Source organism: Ambystoma mexicanum, chromosome 1q (assembly GCF_040938575.1).
Source record: "Ambystoma mexicanum isolate Mex_15411 chromosome 1q, UKY_AmexF1_1, whole genome shotgun sequence".
Lineage (NCBI taxonomy): Eukaryota > Metazoa > Chordata > Amphibia > Caudata > Ambystomatidae > Ambystoma > Ambystoma mexicanum.
The window spans coordinates 491,227,750-491,245,012 of record NC_090922.1 but is presented as its reverse complement, the minus strand read 5'-3'; positions in this window follow the sequence as shown (position 1 = coordinate 491,245,012).

Genomic DNA, 17,263 nt, shown 5'->3' with positions numbered 1-17,263 from the left:
TGTGACCCTAAATAAGAAAGAATAATAATAACAAATAATTTGTCTTTCTGGAATTCTATATAATATTTGATAGACTCATTAAAGGTTTATTTTAGGCAAACCTCAGGGGTGAGTCACTGTTTAAGTTTGTTCTTAAACACCTCAAATTCTCAATGCAGACAAAAACGTCCAAAAAGCATTTAGAGTAGAATAAGCATCCATTTCGGACTATGTACTTTGCTCTTTTCAAGTTGCAGTTATAGCATGGTTTTTTTTTTCTGCTGTTGTCTCTGTTATGATCATCACAAGACATTCCATCTCTGTGGTCTCGGTCACTTGACAAAATCCTTGTGCCTAAAAGCTTGTGTACAGTGTGGAAATGTTTGACCATAGCACATGAAGTGGCCCTTGATTTAATTGTGCCACAATGAATGCCTTGCTGTAATGTGTCTTTCTTTCCTATCTCTATGGCATGCTGTTTAGGATGTGTGTTTGCATGTACGAGGTAACGAGTGCCTAGAGTACGGGATACCATGTGAGGCCAACCTCTGAAGCCTGAAAAGTAGATCCACGCAGGCTTGACATGTGGCAAACTTTGTACCAGACCTGCAGATGAACTGGCCTGCTGTTAAATCTGTTACCAGTTTAATGGTATCCACTACAGAGTTTAATTTGCTTCCTGACTTTGAGAACATTCAGACATGCAATTGGTCATTTTACAATAGCCGGTAAGATTGCTATAGCCGGTAAGATAGCTCAGTGCGCTGAGCGCTCCCTGCAGCGATGTGTGTGTCTAATCGGCAGGTTGCAGGTTCGAATCCCGATAATGTCAACTTAGCCTTTCATCCTTCTGAGGTTTATAAATGAGCACCAACGCAGATTGGGTGATATTGTAAGTATATTTGTTCTATATAAAGTGTGTTATTGCTGTATAATAACACATCATTATCATTTGAATTTGGACATCTGCTTGCATTCACAGTAATTTGGGAATATGGGCCCATACACACTGATATTTACGATACATATGGTAATCCATTCATGTATGAAATGTATATCAAATTACAGTGATATCGTAACCATATTTTTCGTAGTGTACTTAGGAACAATGCTATTCGATGCCACTTCCCGTTTTGTCAATGGGTGAAATGTTGTGTTCCATCGCTTCCCGTAATGTCACTTTGGGGTGGGGTCAAATGACCTCACTTCCTGTGATGTCATCAGAGGTCAAGGGCCGTGTGATGTCTCTTCCACTACCGCTGGCATTTCGGTGAATTGACGTCCCTGCTTCAGAGGCAGTAAGTATAGGCTGGGATCGGAGAAAGAACCGCGACTGGTTTGAGCAATTTTAATTAAAAATGAACATGAACATATTTACTGAAAACAACAAGTTGAAAGGGGCCCCTAGGGGTCCCTCGCTTTATGGAAACAAGACAGGTCACCACACACGATAGATACGCTAGACACGAGGTTGTATTCCCAAAGCTAGGGTTTATTGCAAAGCAAATAGTCTCAGTTGGCCAACTCGGTCTCACGCCCCGCGACGTGTATCTCTAGATCTCGAGGGACGCAAGAGAGTGAATTACGTACATCAGTTACATATATGCAAAATGCATATCATACAATCATCTGTGACAGGTTTAACACCCCCCTTTATTGGGTTTCTTTGAACTCGGTTTGATGATGGACACTTTCGACGAATATGACACCTTCAAATATCTATTCTAATAACAATATGCAACCTTGCAAGTGTGGAGACATCTTTTCTTTGTTGAACAGAACACAGTGCTTCTGTTCTTGTAAGCGAGCTACATACGGGGGAAGAGTCACATTCCAGACCTTGCTATCTATGAGGTGCTATTCGTGTCCTGGGAACCGACACGGTCTACAGGGCTCGGAAAAGAGGGACCGTAAGAAGAGCATAATTCAAGCCTTTAGCTGCTTTATTCTAACATATTCTACCATATAACGAGACTGGCTGGCAGCTGTGAAAAGATTGAATGCCCTACGGCTCTGCTTCAAGGCTACATTCGGGAGGGAGACGGGCCTTCCTCTCCGGAGCTGCCTATGTTGTGTTTCAATGAACTCCTTATTAGCCTCGCGGCCTTGCGGCCTTGTCCTTTCACGTTCAGACAACAATGTTCGTTCAGACAACAATGTTAACAGTTGAGCAGAGTAAGCAGAAATGTGCTGCAAAGCAATTTGAACAGAAAGCAATGAGCAATTGTTAGAAAACAAAATGGCGATCCTTGTTACATCAAAATGGCCGCTCATTGGTCAAACTTGAAACCCTGTATTTCTTTCGTTATATACATGAGACGGTTGGCCTTTGGCCACCAAAATACGTTTGCCGTCAATCGTGAGAGATGTCCATTTTTCTAGACCGACATACCCTCTTTTTGGCCGCATGCCAAACGTCTCATTCATTCATTGTATCCTCCTCTGATGACGATAAGTCTGAAGCAGCTATGTCTGAATTTTGCATGCTATTATAAACATCATCATCGTCATTAATATCTATTGCCATTAATTCTCTCATTGTTTTCATGTCATTCGTGTCTCTATCATCCCGGCCATAGGCTTGTTTTCTTTTTGTTATCATATGCATACATCCCTTCGTACATCCCTCAGTTATCTCAGTGCAAACTATCGGTAGGCAGTGTATGCAACAACAGCACGTTATGAATATTCCAAACACTACTACTAATATCGCAATCAACTTCCATCCCCAAGAACGAAGTATTCCCCAAAACCAGGACCCTATTCCCCAGCCCCTTTCTCCAGTAGGGAGTTCGGATCTTAGGACATGCATTTTTTTTATTGCTTCAAAAATCGTAGGGGAGTAGTCATCTACGAATACGCAGCACGCTGATCCCACAATCTTGCAAATTCCCCCACGATCAACCAGGATTACATCAAGAGCCATTCTATTTTGTAGCATCATTAACCTAATTCCCTTTTCTTCCAATGTCATGTTGAATAGTATATCTGTCGTTATATTTATCGTATCCTTCAGTATTCTAGACAGCTGCCTTATGTTATAGGAGTTTACTATCTGGGACAGGAATGGTACGACGGCTTTTGCTACGTCCGTCGCCATCAAAACACCTTTGCTACTCCTTCGGTGTCTAGATCTGGATAGCCTGGTCATGTCTGCTGTTTCTAGGAGGAACACTCCCGGGAACAGTAGACCTAGGTAACATGTACCTCCCCAGTTTCTGGGCAACCAAGGATATGCTTTTTCTCCACATATACAATAGACAGGATCTCCCACATATACTGGTTCTATTTCCCATTTTAGTACCGCAGTATTCATGCATCCTGTAAATGTTCCAACTGAAAAGGAGCCTTTCTTTTATAGACAAAAAGGGACAGTTCTCGGGTTGTAATTCACCGTGTAGGAAGGGGGGATTGTATCTTTGTTCCCATCTGTCCTTACACAAAATGTCATTACAGATGTTTTAACTGGCGGGGACAATCTATCTTGTTTATTTTTCGCGTACTTTTAGACTTAGGTTCTGGGATCATCACTCGCGCTTTATGGAATATGGAACAACCCACAGGCCTCATGATTATTTCCTCAAACTCATTCATGTTTGTTCTATCTAATTGACCCGTACCACTCTTATTCCACTTCCCGTAAAACATTGCACTTAAAGATGCACTGCATGCAGAACTTAATGGTAATGGTTGTACATACCATCCTGTTCCTTTCCCCGCATGCTGCAGTAAATGGGCGCATACCCAACAATTATTTTTCTTTAGAATTGCATGCGTCATATTCATGATGAGTAATAGCGTATTGTTCCCATACCCTTCTCTGTGTCTCTCTTCCATTGGGGACAAGGTATAAGTAATCACCTGAACCGGGCTTTCAGTAGTGGACATATTAACTATTGTTAAGAACATTCCCAATGGGTGTATAGACTCCACATACCATAACACTAAGGCTGTCATTATTAGTGCTACTACACTCCTGAAGCACATGATTATTGTCAAAGCCAGCATACAATTTTTTTTACCATGAGTTTTCCCTAAGTTTACAGTCTTTATAACTAACTCATTCTCAGCAGTGGTGCAGGAGGAGGCTGAAACCGGTCCCGACATTTTTTTTTTTTCTCACCGTTCTTCTTCTTCCTGACAAATTTCGTCATGGATATCTCTCTTCGTTGCACTTGTCTGGATGTCAATGAGTTCAAAGGATTTGTCAATAGTTTAGTTTGCCAGCCCTTTGCAGCCTGGATTGCTTATTCGTCCTAGGCAAGATCACTTGTCCTCTCTCACACTGCTCAGAGGAATTCTGAACAGTTCTCTATTGCCTTTGTACCATGTGCGCCCAGCTTGTCCGCTCTGGTTCAGGACACATGTACTTTTTATGATCGCACCGAGGAGCCGCGAGTCTTGAATTGTCCGATTTACACAATTCTCACGCTTCTCTCCTCTACACCTCTAGTTCCTTCTCCGTCCATGAGCGGAACCAGAGGTCAGCATAAACACCAAAGAACTGTGGATCACTCTGTCTTTCGAGGCCACAAATCATATCGCCTCACTCCTGGTATCGTGTGATCCGTGAATAGTGCCGGTGCACTTCCAGACCCAGGCTCAGAGTTAGCCTGTGGCGCAATGGCAGATGCTGGTGTGCGCCGCGATAGTGATGTGGGTTCGGTCTTTAGCTCTGGCGCATTGGCAAGTGCTGGTGGGCGCCAAAGGGGTACACGTTTAGTGTTTGCTGTTATTTGTAATGCAGGTTTCGTGTCGGCCAACAGTGATGTAGATTCTGCTGGGCAACGTTGGGGCACTCTTTGCCCTCCCCCTTTTTTGGCAATCTTTTCAAGCTTTGTTTCGAGTTTCACCTCTCGCTCAGACAGATTTAGCGGCGGTGGACTGGCAGCCGTTTCTTTCGTTTCTGGGACCGCTATTTCTTTTCGGTCGTCCGGATTGGACAAGTCTTTCAGTGAAGATGGGATCTTTTTGGCATGGGTGGCATGGATCCACGCCTTCCTTCCATCCACCCTTATTGCCGTCTGCATTGCCAGAAGTACTTGATAGGGGCTGCGCCACCTCGGTGCTAACGACGATTTTCTCTCAAAGTTTTTAAGCAGCACCCAGTCTCCTGGCTCCAGCGCGGGCCCCGGACCAGTATATCTTACGGGTAGAACCTCCTGCACCTGCTGATGAATCAAACGCAATTTCTGCATTAAAAGGCCACAATAAGTGCTAAGTACAGGATGCTCCACTTCACTCAGTCGCTTTGGCTGAGGTGCGCACCAAACATTTGCCGGCCTCCCCATCACAATCTCATACGGGGAGAGCCCAGTTCTAGCCTGTACAGATATACGCATGCACAATAGCGCTAACGGTAATGCATCCACCCAACTCAACTTGCTTCCTGCACATATCTTGCTAATTTTTGACTTGAGGATTCCGTTGTGCCTCTCAACAAGACCGGCCGAACTCGGATGCCTCGAACTATGAAATCTCTTATCAATCTGAAGACCTGCACATATCTGTAATACCACTGCGCCCACAAAATGTGGATCGTTATCTGACCATATGACACAGTGGCAATTCCATCTTCTATCATACAGGGTACTTCCTCAGTCTGGAATGTCATCATTGTATTATTCAAATCAGTGGCAGTTTGTTTCGCAATTCCGTCTGCAAATGCGTTTCCCTCTCCCACTTTGCATGTTACCTTTTTATGTGCCTCGCATTTCACTATTACTAGGCGCTTTGGAAACGTGAGTGCAGACAGCAATTGTACAATCAAAGGGCCATGTTGAATTCTGGCCCCATGCGATGTCAAGAAACCCCTCTCAGCCCAGAGTCGACCAAAATTATGAACCACCCCAAAAGCATACTGACTATCAGTATAGATGTTCACGTTCAAATTTTCAGAAATCTCACAGGCTCTGGTCCATGCTATTATTTCTGCGGCTTGCGCCGAGTTGTAGGGGATTCTTTTGCTTTCTACAATGCTCTCCAGAGTAGTGATAGCGTATGCGGCAGTTGACGTGCCATCAGGTAGTTTAAAACAACAGCCGTCACAAAATAACTCTCCATCTGGCTCCTTTTGTGGGATATCACTTAAATCAACTCTCCCCTTTGTTTCTTCCTCAGTGACCATTAAGCAATCATGGAGTGGTGATTCGTTGTCACCAATTTCTACTGTGGGTAGTGGCATTAATTCTGCAGGATTCAAAGCGCTACACCTCATAATTTGGATATGGGGCGCGAACAAGATGTCTTCAGATCTTGTCAGTCTAGCAGAGGTGAGGTGTTGCATCAGTGTCCTATTTAATAGAACGTCTATGGAATGTGGCACCATCAGAATTAAAGTTTGCCCCAATACCATATCTTCCGTTTGTTTCACTGATGCAGCAGCTGCTGCAACAGATCGCAAACATCGTGGTCCAGCGCAGGAGAAAAATTGCCGCACAGCCTATTTCTTCCACCTTGTTCCTGTGTCAAACAGCCAGTGCACATCCTTCACTTTCGCATACAAACAGTCTAAAGATTTTCTCGTAATTTGGTGTGCCCAAAAGTGGAGCAGAACATAATGCAGTTTTCAATTGATCAAACGCTTTCTGACATTCTTCATTCCACTGCAAAGGTATCACCGCATCCTTCTTAGTTAATAGCACCATCGGCTTCACAATTAACGCAAAATTACCAATCCACTGCCGGCAATAAGAAGCCATGCCTATTATGGCGCTCACTCCTTTCTGTGTCTTTGGAATAGGCATACAAGAAATACTTTCTATGCGTTCTGGCGTTAGCCTTCTCCCTTCTTTCGAAAGTAGGTAGCCCAAATAAGCTACCTCCTTTCGATTATATTGAAACTTCTTCAAACTCGCTTTATGGCCATGTGCCGCTAGGTGTGACAGTAGTAATACGGTGCTCTTTTTACAAATCTCTTCTGTATCAGCAGCGATCAACAGATCATCTATGTATTGCAATAGTACACACCCCACTGGTAATTCTAGCTTGTCTAGCTGCTCTTTTAACGCTCTACTGTAAATACTCGGGCTTTCCGTATATCCTTGTGGAATGCACGGGAATGTAAATGATCGTCCCCCTAATGTGAAGGCGATCAAATATCTACTGTCCTTGTCCACCGAAATGCTAAAGAAACCATTTTTTAGATCAATTACACTAAAGTATTTTGCTGAGGCAGGTATCATTGTCAATATTGTAGTGACGTCTGGGACCAAAGGAAATTGTGGATCTACTACTTTGTTTACCGCGCGCAAATCAATTATGAAACGATAGGGTACTTCATTGCCTCCTTTCTTATACACTGGAAGAATCAGGCTGTTACATGTACTGCCTGTAATATCTTCAAATACCCCTAATGTCACCAAATCTGAAACAATACTTTTCAATCCTTTCTCTCCGTTAGCCGAAATTTTATACTGAGGAATTCGGGGCAGTGTAACTCCTTCTTTCAAAATGATCCTTACTGGCTCTATCTTCAAGCATCCTACATCGTTGTCATGCATTGCCCATATACAGGTTGGTACTTTTCTTAACTCTCCTGGCAAAGGTCCAGACATGAATTCTGACACAGGGGCATCTTGTGGCCAAATCGTCAGAAACACCCCGTCCGGCGTGCAATGTATAATCGCCCCTAGTTTTTTCAACAAATTCAATCCCAATAGGTTCTCCCCACAATTTTCTGTTAGGAGAAATGGACAATGTTCGGTGAATGGTCCTATGGTAACTGGGACTGGTTGGGACACTGGGTTAATGACCGGTGTACCTGCGAACCCTACGGAAACGTTCTTTTGCCCTGACAGTGGTATATCTGGAACCAAGTGATGGTCTATTGAACACTTTTGCGCTCCTGTATCTACAAGGAAGCAGTGCTCCTCATTCCCGACTCTCATTTCTACGTAGGGTCCTCTCTGATTCACGGGAATAGACACTGGTTCCGACCCCTGCCCTGGGCTGTCCTATTGGGGAAATAACACATCATCCGATGTGTAGTCACTACTATTACTGTAATACGTAATTGGCTGTGTATCGAAAATGTTCCCATTCTTTCCTCTATTTCCTCCACTCTGATTCCCATACTGTTGGTTTTGCTGACCCTGACTCTGGTTAGGAGCACTTTGGTTTTGGGCTTGGTTTTGATTACCTCCATTATTATTGTGCTGCTGCATACTATTCCTATTCGGTCCATTCGCTCCTTGGTGCCCTCTGTGCTGTCTTCGCTGGCCAGTTCCATTTCTATTCTGTAAATGTGGACATTGCGCTCGCCAGTTTCCTTCCTCCTTACAGTATGCACACTGATTTGGTCCCAATGGCCCCCCATGCATATTCAAATTACTCCTCCCTTGCGTGTTCCCTATTCCTCTATTGTGTCCTGCTACTTGCTTCAGTAACACCCTTGTTTTCAGTATGCATGCTTTCAAGTCTTCCCCCACCTGTTTTAACAATAATAATTCGTCCACCATCGCCTTTCGCCCCGGCGATGGTAACTGTTGCCGTTGATTATGTGGCCCTAGCATTTCCTTCCTATCTCTCCCGATATCCTTACCCCTATACCCAGGTGCAGTAAACATTTCAGCATAATCATTATCCAATTCATTTTTAAGTTCAAAAAGTCCATATACATGTTCCCTTACTTCTTCATCTCTTTCTCTACAGCGTGCTAATGCATTCAAATCTAACAATCGCTGCAGTGGTAATTTCCCAATTAACTGTTTCCATCTTTCCACCAAATATTCACCCATGCATTCCAACACTACCTGTCTTTTGTTGCTTCTTCGGAAGTCATACATCGAATCCAATGCTGCCGTCCCATCATTCCCGTCTATATACATCTCTGCCTGTTCCTGCAATTCCACCTTCCTTTCTTTGCTGATCGCACTGCGAGTTACCCTTGTGCGTCTATTTTGTTCAATCCCGCCTCTTGCCCCCGTGGGTTCAACTTCAACCCCTGGAGGGACGGACGGTACGAGTCTGTATCTAAGGCGGGAGGTGTGGATGGGACAATAGGAACGGGGAGTGTCTGCTGTGGGCCTGGTTGGCTAATAGAAAGTGTTATGTGCGCGGTCTGTAGCTGTGGGAGGGCTTGAGCTACGTGAGGGGCTTGAGCAATAGTTACTGACGTGTTTGGCCTCACGTCTGATCTTAGTCCTTGTTTTGTATGGATCAATAGGTTTTCCATTAATTCATCTGCTATATGCAATTCTCGTTGTGGGTATATTTTTTCTATGTTCAACTGGTCACGTCTACCTGACCTCCTTAGACGCTCAGTCCACTCCTCCTCCTCCTTTTCTTCCGCTACTTCATCTTTCGGTTTATGCCTGCGCGCATGCTTTGCTCTACTTCTAAATCGGAGCATTGCTTCCCTTCTCCAGTCCTTAACAGTCTCAAATGCTGTGGGACGCGCCTTCGTTCTTATCAACACCCTTTCTAGGTTATCGATTCTCGCTATTTCAAAACTACCATTTATCGGCCACTGATGGTCTTGTTGCTTTCTGGTTTGCCTATGCCAAGTCTCACAGAATATTATCGCTCCCACACCATACTTCTTATACATCTCATACGCCGGCGTTCCCCCAGGTGGTGCAATTTGGCCATCTTCCAAAGATTGTCTACCGCAGCGGAAAAACCCTGCTGGGGTGGACAATACCCCAGGCATGTTTCAACCTCCCCTTGGTTAATCAACCTTACCTAGGGCGTTTGATTTTGCAAAGTCAACTCTCAACCAATATCAGGGTTATTTTGAATCAGGGTATGACTCACCTGATAAATCAATTTGTCCTCCAGGACACAATTCGTCTGTATACTGACGCAACCAATGACGTCGTGTCTGCGTTTCTTGGCTTCTGCCTCGTTTCGGGACCCTCGCCTCCTTGTTCTCTGGCCAGATACGTCGATCAGGGATCAGATGTGTGCAGATCTGCAAAAGAATCTCTCATCACTTCTACAGGGCGCCCCGAACACCTCTTGATCCCGGCTCGATCGTCCCGTCCTCGCCGTTCTCCGCCTTTACTCTATTACAACGTACACGATGGAACAAGTGGTGGAGGGTCCCTATTCGGGCGCCATCTTGAAAGGGGCCCCTGAGGGTCCCTCGCGTTATGGAAACAAGGCAGTTCACCACACACGATAGATACGCCAGACACGAGGTTGTATTCCCAAAGCTAGGGTTTATTGGAAAGCAAATAGTCTCAGTTGGCCAACTCGGTCTCACGCCCCGCAACGTGTATCTCTAGACCTCTAGGGACGCAAGAGAGTGAATTACGTACATCAGTTACATATATACAAAATGCATATCATACAATCAGCTGTGATATGTTTAACACCCCCCTTTATTGGGTTTCTTTGAACTCGGTTTGATGATGGACACTTTCAACGAATATGACACCTTCAAATATCTATTCTAGTAACAATATGCAACCTTGCAAGTGTAGAGACATCTTTTCTTTGTTGAACAGAACACAGTGCGTCTGTTCTTGTAAGCGAGCTACATAGGGGGGAAGAGTCACATTCCAGACCTTGCTATCTATGAGGTGCTATTTGTGTCCTGGGAACCGACACGCTCTACAGGGCTCGGAAAAGGGGGGCTGTAAGAAGAACATAATTCAAGCATTTAGCTGCTTTATTCTAACATATTCTACCATATAACGAGACTGGCTGCAGCTGTGAAATGATTGAATGTCCTACGGCTCTGCTTCAAGGCTACATTCGGGAGGGAGCCGGGCATTCCTCTCCGGAGCTGCCTACGTTGTGTTTCAACGAACTCCTTATTAGCCTCGTGGCCTTGCGGCCTTGTCCTTTCCCGTTCAGACAACAATTTTAACAGTTGAGCAGAGTAAGCAGAAATGTGCTGCGAAGCAGTTTGAACAGAAAGCAATGAGCAATTGTTAGAAAACAAAATGGCGATCCTTGTTACATCAAAATGGCCGCTCATTGGTCAAACTTGAAACCCTGTATTTCTATCGTTATGTACATGAGACGGTTGGCCTTCGGCCACCAAAATACGTTTCCCGTCAATCGTGAGAGGTGTCCATTTTTCTAGACCGACAAAGTTGTGGACGAAATTAACGGATTTTCGAAAACTAGCCAGCTAATGCTTAGGAACATTGCTAGTGTATGTATAGTTTCCGTCCTGGCTTGGGACATAGATATAATTGATAGTCTTTTTGGACAATCGTCTTTCAGCTGTGAATCAAGGCCAGTTGTACTCATCATGCTTGACTTGTCAGCAGCTTCCCAATATGGTGGACCACAACATTTTAGCCAACACTCTGGTATCACCGCTAGCAATGACAACCTCCTCCCTCCTCCTTGGCATTGCAGTTTGCAAATATATACAGGAAGGTCACACACATTTTTGCTTTGGCTAGGGCAGACCTTCTAGAAGTGAGCGGCACAAGCAATGGAATGTTGGCTCCAAACTGCGTAAGCTTTAACGTTCGTAACAATTTGTAAGGAGGACTCATGCCCCACCAGCATAACCACTTTGCCTCCTAGGGGCCACTACATCTGTGGCATAACTGCACCATGCCTACAGTGCCATTAGCATTTTTGTAATACCCTACCAACCCTAGGCCCAATTTTGTGCATCTCACTAACTGAATTTGAACTAGAAATGACTGGTGCTCTGTAAAGAAGTTCGAACAGGTGGGATTGGTCAAGATAGAAAACTGGTATCACTGTGGAAAATGTTGTTTATAAAAAAATAAAACTGCATGTATGCATGTGGTAAATGTAATGTGTTTGTGTATACACTTGAATGAGTGCATGTGTGTATGCGATTTAGGGCCCGATTCATAGAATCGTGTGCAGAAAAGGCGCAAAGGCCGCACACCGAGAAGAAGTCTGCGCGAGCCGTGGCGCAGAGAAATCTTTGCGTGGCATGATTATTCATGGATTCCCAAAGGCATCAGTAGCTGTCGTGCAAGGAACAGCAGGCTGCGTAAGTAACGCCCCCAACACGCCCCACGCACAGTAAAAAGCAAGTGGTATGCCTAACACGGCGCAAGCATACAGCACCACCAGCTAAATCATGCGGAAGCACGCCGCTTTCCCATGTGCGCACCCCATAGAAAAGACATGCCCTCCCACGCAAAGCCAGCCCCTACACCAGCGTAATTGCACAAAAACACCCTGCGATCCCCGGCCGTACCGCAGCATAATAAAACACCCTGCGGTCCCCGGCCGTACTCCAACATCAATGCGCGAAAACATGCTGCGAACCCCGGGCACACCCCATAGAAAACACGTGCCCTCCAACACAAGTCCAGCCCCTACTCCAGCCAAATCACACAAAAACACCCCACGATCCCTGCCCGCACCCCAGCGCAATCGCGCAAACGCACCCCGTGATGCTGAGACGCACCACATCAAAAACGCGTGCCCTCCCACACAATTCCAGCCCCTACACCAGCCAAATCATGCCCCAACACCTCGCAATTCCCGGGCGCACCACAGCCAAATTGTGCATCTGCACCTCGCAATCCATGGCATGCAGCCCCCTCCAGAAGGGACACCCCAGCCGCCATCACCTGTGACCCCACCCTGCAGGCAGCGGCCTCAACATAGGATACCCCCAGTCCAACCCCCATCACTCGTGACCACACCCTGCAGGCAGCCCCCTCCACATAGGATACCCCAACCCCCAACACCCATGACTACACCCTGCAGGCAGCCCTCCACATGGTATACCCCAACCCACCATCACCAGTGAACACACCCTGCAGCCAGCCCCCTCCACATGGGATACCCCAACCCCCATCCCCTGTGACCACACCCTGCAGGCAGCCCCCTCCACATGGGATACCCCAACCCTCATCACCCGTTACCACACCCTGCAGGTAGCTCCCTCCACACAGGATACCTCAACCCCATTCACCTGTGACCACACCTTGCAGGCAGCCCCCTCCACATGGGATACCCCAACCCCCATCACCCTTGACCACACTCTGCAGGAAGCCCCCTCCAGATGGGATACACCCACTCCAACCCCCATCATCAGCGACCACAACCTGCAGGCAGCCCCCTCCACATGGGATACCCCAACCCCCATCACCCGTGACCACACCCTGCAGGCAGCCCCCTCCACATGGGATACCCCAACCCCCATCACCCGTGACCACACCCTGCAGCCAGCCCCCTCCACATGGGATACCCCAACCCCCATCCCGTGGCCACACCCTGCAGGCAGCCCGCTCCACATGGTGTACCCCAACCCCCTTCACCCATGACCACAACCTGCAGGCAGCCCCATCCACATGGGATACCCCAACCCCCATCACCCGTGACCACACCCTGCAGGAAGCCCCATCCACATGGGAAACCCCATCCCCCATCACCCGTGACCACACCCTGCAGGCATCCCCCTCCACATGGGATACCCCAACCCCCATCACCCGTGACTACACCCTGCAGGCAGTCCCCTCCACATGGGATACCCCAACCCCATCACACGTGACCACACCCTGCAGGCAGCCCCCTCCAGACGGGATACACCCACCCCAACCCCCATCACCTGTGACCAGACCCTGCAGGTAGCCCCCTCCACATGGGATACCCTAACCCCCAAGACCCGTGACCACACCCTGCAGGCAGCCCCCTCCAGATGGGACATCACCGGCATGATGTACTCTGACATAGTGAGACATCATCACTCCATCGATAGTGTGCCGTGCACATTGACTGCCTTGTTGTGATACCAGCCAGAATATCCACAGAAACATGTATCCTGGAAAAAGAAATTAATGCATTCACCCGGGCCACATCCATGAGTGCGGCAGCTGCTCAAACAGAATTGCTGTCTGCAACCATCTCCCAACATACACATGTAACAAGTTAATGTTAAAGTGTTTCCCAGTGAAAGAGGTTGACCAACACCAGAGACAATGATAACTGAACAAACACATGCTGGTGAATGGGAAAGCACTACACGTGTGTTACACAGCATCAAGAATATCATGAACATGTAAAACTCCCACAGTCAGCCCACCCACCTCCCTCACAAACACAGCGAGGACTAATACACAGTGATGCTACACATGTGAAAGGCAATGCCATCTTACTGTGCACACCCAAACTCCCACCGGTTAGCCACATGTGTATACTCACCCCGTAAATAAACACCAAACATGACACATGCATCTAAGGAACCACACACATGACTAGCAAAGGTCAGAATCAGGGCTACTAAATGGACTACCAAACCGGCACACTGCAAAAATAACTGTGACAAACAATGACCGTGAGAGAAAAAATAAAATATGTTTAACAGTAGTATCACTTTAATACAGACTGTAAATCAAATTTTAAAAAGTGTCCATGTAAAAATTAGTAATATAAAAATGCTTGTGCATAAAAATATTTACAATAAAATAAAAATGGCCATAATGCATGGTGAACCGGATCAATAAAATACACACTTAAAAACTATGTACAAAATAAACATGGAGGATAGTCCAGAGTCCACTCCAAAAAAAAATCATAAAATGAAACCTACACATAAATAACTATGTAAATAAATAATGTCCAAAATCCAAGCTCCATTAAAAAATTCAACAGAAACGTACATCTAAAAAACTATGTACAAAGGCAGCGGGCTTGTCCTCCTTGTCACCAATTTCACTCAATGTCTGGGCCAGGGCTTCATCGAGCACTGTGTCCACTTCCCCCCGGTGGGCTTCTGTTCTCCCTGGAGGGCTTGCAGGGACACCATCATGGACCTCTCAATACTCTCCCACTCCCTGCAAGTATCCTCGAGGATGGCAGCCCACCTCCTTGCCCAACGCAGGGCAATCAGCGCCCTGGTCATGGTGACTCTCGCCTCCAGAGCCTGCTGACTCTCTGCCCCGATTCGCTGCCCGTATCGCACGAACATGGAAGACATCCTCGATCTGAGGTCCACATTTGTGTCCTTCCTGATGCCGGATACCGGGCCCCTTGGGATGGTATGCCCTGAGTACATAAGCCTCCTCCTCAGAGCCTGGTGCTGCCATAGCGCCCGGTGCCTACTTCGTATGGACATCCTCTGGCCTGATGACACTACTCAGGGGTGACTGGCCCGTGCCGTGCTCCTGGGTGTCTGCTCTCCCTCCATTGCCATTGCTCCTATCGTAGCCTGGATCGGCATGGTGACCACCTCAGCTGATCCACTGCATAGCTCCCAACTCACATGCTTTTGGCAGGTGTCACCCGCCTTGTAAACATCTGACTCACCTGCCAAACCTCCTGCACGCCCATTCGTTTCAATGGGCCTCTCACCCACCAAAAATAAAATCGGGTGATTTCACCCGCCTTTACAACATAAATGGTTGAGAGCTATGCCACTGTCAACGCCCAACTCATGCTGCGATGTGAGCTCCACCAGACGGGCCGACATGGGTGTGACTAGTGCACAGGGGGCCCTGGTACTATCTGGGCCAGAAGGCACCCGGGAGTACGACTGGCGAAAAGAAGAGCAAGATGAGGAGAGGGTTGCATTAGTGGCCAGCCCACGTAGCGCATTCGAGACAAGGAATGCCACTAGCCAGTTCAGGAGATACCAGACGTCAGTGTGATGATGTGCAAGCACAAGAGTGCAAACATGCGCATCATCACAAATGACGCCGTTACGCTTCCCGATACCGACTAGTAGGGGTACCACTCTGTCCCGAATGGCAACAGCCGCAGGCACTGGGGAGTCGGTCCGGTTGGAAACAACCGACACCTGTGGATGAGTCTGGCCTGGGGCATGCTGGCAGGTGCTTATGCTGCAGGCGCTGATGCAAGGACAGAATTTTGCACAGGTACCTCCATGGTGACCTTCACAGCCTCATGCCCCTGGGTCAGGACTGCAGCAGTCACACCCACCTCACACCCACCTCATCACCCCGCCAGGCCCTATGGACTGAGCTAATACGGCCCCCTCCTCCTCATCCTCCCCGCCAACCTGATTGCCTCCTGAGCGTCTGCCACAATGGATGGCCCCTGTATCTGCTCACCTGTTCCCCCCCCCCCTGCTGCTTAACAGTCCATGTCCACCTTCGCCCTCTTGGACCTCCCCTCAGCAGCTGTGGCCGATTGTTGAGACGCAGCACCAGCCTCCTCGTTCCCGGATGATGTTGTATCCAGGGGCGTGACTGGGTCTTGCATCTCTGCCCGGTGGAGGCATCCCTGCTGCCTTGCGCCACAGCACTTTCTCTGCCCTCTTCTGCCAACGCACCTGCGGATAAGGAGACATAGAACACTAACATCAGGGTACCAGAAATATGCGCATGAAGTACACTGCTAAAGGGTACAACCATTATCAACCTCCACAACATACATACACATACATGTCTGTCCTTCACAACAGACAATCACATCCTGGGACATGGCACTGTCATAGGATGCTACACACACATGCATCATGTGTTCATACACATGACATGCACACACATCACTGGACAGTCCTCAAGCAGTGCACTGAGCAATCACATCAGACTCCCCTCAACAGCTATCACGCAACGTGACTAGGTCTCACATTGAAATGCACCCGTTACATCCATCCTGAGTGATGGCCAGTCAAAATGTCACATTTCAAACACATACACATGAACACCATGCATGCACATGAGGTTGACAACACCAACTCATCTGTCATGCTTCTCACATGTATAATAGACAAAAAATCAGGATGAAGAGATCTGACAGAAAACAGAGAACTTCTGTGTGTGTGTATTTATTTTGCATCAACACAGAAAGTTTAGGGTGACTAGACAATTTATTTTACAGTTCTTTCGATAAGCACGAAAGATAAGTGAAATATAAACAGACAAGGTTGGTTATGGATAGTGGTAACACAGATAGGTGTCAACCTCAGGATTATTGAGGTCAAAACTTCATTCGGATGCACATTTCCCACAGATGGAGGGGGTATAACAACCCTATAAAGCAGGGAAACATGCCCCTGAGACTTGCATTGGTCCAAGGCATAGTTTACACATGGTGCACACAACAATATTTACATATAACATACACGAGGGGGGATGGTATAGTTGTGTCACAGGGATCGACACAGGGTGTGTTTCGACCAAAAAAGGGGCTTAATTAACGCCTGTCTTTGTGCTGGCCTTCGTCAGGAGAGGCACCTGTCCGTTGAATCTGTGGATTAAACAGAACTGTAAGGTTCTCGGGTATTGATTGACTAAGTACTAAAAGTATTCAATACAGGCAAAGTGATGCCAAGGTGATACATCATGAGGTATATCTAGAGAACAGCTTGCCTACTACTGTGGTAGCAGAAGGTTGCAGTTTTGCTAATCCTTGGAAAATGCAG